At 37.1% G+C, this 2,370-nt stretch overlaps 1 long non-coding RNA gene across 1 annotated transcript in view; it reads right to left on the reverse strand.

Annotated features, from left to right (window-relative positions):
• Positions 1 to 1,522: 1,522 nt before the first annotated feature.
• The window catches only part of LOC107709771 (uncharacterized), a 14,355-nt gene continuing 13,507 nt past the window's right edge, over positions 1,523 to 2,370 (reverse strand). The window contains exon 3 of the long non-coding RNA XR_001636530.1: positions 1,523 to 1,533. This is a non-coding gene — a long non-coding RNA (uncharacterized LOC107709771). The remainder of the gene's footprint in view (positions 1,534 to 2,370) is intronic.

The raw sequence follows: 2,370 nt of genomic DNA on the forward strand, positions 1-2,370 counted from the left end.
TCACAGAACACAACTGTGCAGTGTTATTTTTATTTTTGTGTATTTTGATGAATAAAAATATTCTTACCACTTATCCCGTGTATAGAATTAGTGTCGATGGAAATAATATTTTATTTCATTTTCACTGCAGTGGATGGGGTGTGACCACTAGTAACAGTAGTCATTTTTCATCTTTTTTTGCAACTGTAAAGTTTACAATCACTGACTTACAGCAGCCCTGTATATACTTAAAAATGCACTAAAACTCTATGAGCCTCAGTGGACTGAAGCTCTGAGAATATTTCCATGGATTAGATATGGAAGACCAAAATATTTAATCACAGTTCATAAAATATTGAGATCACTGTTGATGAAAAAGAAAAGTGCAGAGTATGTCATCACCTTTATGAAAAAAAAACATCCTAAAGTGTTTTGCTGGTTTTAGTTGGCCACCAAGCTGTATTCAACTGGTCGAGCTGGCCTGGTGCAATGGGAAGGGGTTTTGGGAACTTGTTGTGCTGTGAGACCAACTAAGACTAACAAACCACCCTAAGGAGACTGTTTTAACAATGGATTATATATGAATCAATGTTTTCAGCATTTGAATCACTGTGTATGTAGCCATGCCATTATTGTTGCCTGATAATAATAAATATTTGACAGAAAAGTGGACTGAATTTTTCAGATGTTCTACTTTCCTTACCGTCAGTCTGGGACATTGATCCTTTCTTCTCAAAGACACACAGTCATTAGAAGGATTAGTCCACTTGGAAAGAGACGGTTTCCAGTTGAAATTAGTCCAAACATGCGGAGGGATTTTCTTTTGAATGGTCAGTAAATGAAAGCTGAACTAGACTGAGGTGCTGTGACCCCAGCAGGCTCCAGGCAAGGCATACTGACCTCTCCAATCAAACCTGAAATTCCCTGTGGCGCAGCAGAGAGAGGGATCACCGTACACCTGGGACCCAATTTAAGCTTGCAGGTCAGTGACTTCATGGTCGAGGGAATGTGAGAGGATTCATTACGTGAGCTGAAAGACTCACGCCCCGCTGTTCTCCAGAGTGTTATTGCTTTCTCTAAACTAAGAGATGCGAAAACCATGCACTCCTGTTGCCTTAAAGTAACTGTAGAAAGCAGTGGCCTGTGACTTTAAGACAAACTATTGGATCACCTGTGAAAAAAATTAAAGTAATCAGCATATGAATTAAGAAGACTTGGAATATAGCTCACAAGTGGTATGGACTACTTTTATGGTGCTTTGTGTCCTCTTTAGAGCTTTTAAGGGTGTTTTCACACTTGGTCCTTTTCAGGGGTCTGAGCGCGGTTCGCGTGATTTTTGGTCCATATGTGAACACTCCAAACGATCTCAGACCCCTCAGAAGCGAACCGAACAGATACCATCTCTGGAGGTGGTCTGAGTACGATTCGCTTTTGGCTAAAGGTACGGTTCGCTAAACACGTGCATTGTGAACGCAAATCGGCCCGGGCTCACTTGATTTTTCCATTTGCGAATTCCAATGTAGTTTGGCCATCAGATGTTTCCGTACAAATCAGCTGTTCATAGTGGCTGCTTCTTCTGGCAGATCTCTACCAATTGTTCGCTGACAACGAGCACTAGTTCATTCTTTAGCGTTTATGGTTTCAACTGTCAAAAACACCAATGGTTCACATAAACACAGTTGGTTTTGTCTCAATCGAATGTAAACATTTAGGAAATAAATTGCATGTGTAACTGATCTGTGCAGTATGTAGTTCTAGTACAGCCGCCTAATATGAGAATCAGTAGAATCTATTATTCATACAATTAATAATATGCATTTTATTTTTTAAATGCTTACTTAAATGCTGCATTTAAGGATACCTGCACTGTACCTGAAAATTTTAAAGCAGTTTATTATATTTTATTTTATTTGTCCAATTTATTTATTTATTTCTATCTCAATGTCAGCATGCCTTTTCCCCAAGTCCTTAAAAGTCTTACATTTAATTGTATCAAATTTAAGGCCATAAAAAGTACAAAGGGGACGGAAAGACAATTGCCATATAGCTTAATGTGATGATTAAAATGAAAAAGGCTATGATTTCATTGGTTAAATGAGCGCTGCACATTTCAAAGTCTATCTTTATGCAGTTCTGAAAGCGCCACCTGCTGACAGAGAATGAATTTGCATTTTTAACAGCCCTTCTGCTGGTTTAAAATAATAATTTATATTAAACCAGCCATTAAACCATTAATATAATAGTAGATACATTTGATTTTTGACTCTTTTCTTAAAAATGGTTTGAAATTTGAAAGGCTGAAATTTGAAATTTTATTTCATATATTTTTTTTATATTTTTTTTTTTTGTGTGAAAACCTGTATCTGAACTGTAAATCATGCTTTTTACAGT

This window comes from Sinocyclocheilus rhinocerous, unplaced genomic scaffold (genome assembly GCF_001515625.1).
Source record: "Sinocyclocheilus rhinocerous isolate Xijiao unplaced genomic scaffold, SAMN03320098_v1.1 scaffold1588, whole genome shotgun sequence".
NCBI lineage: Eukaryota > Metazoa > Chordata > Actinopteri > Cypriniformes > Cyprinidae > Sinocyclocheilus > Sinocyclocheilus rhinocerous.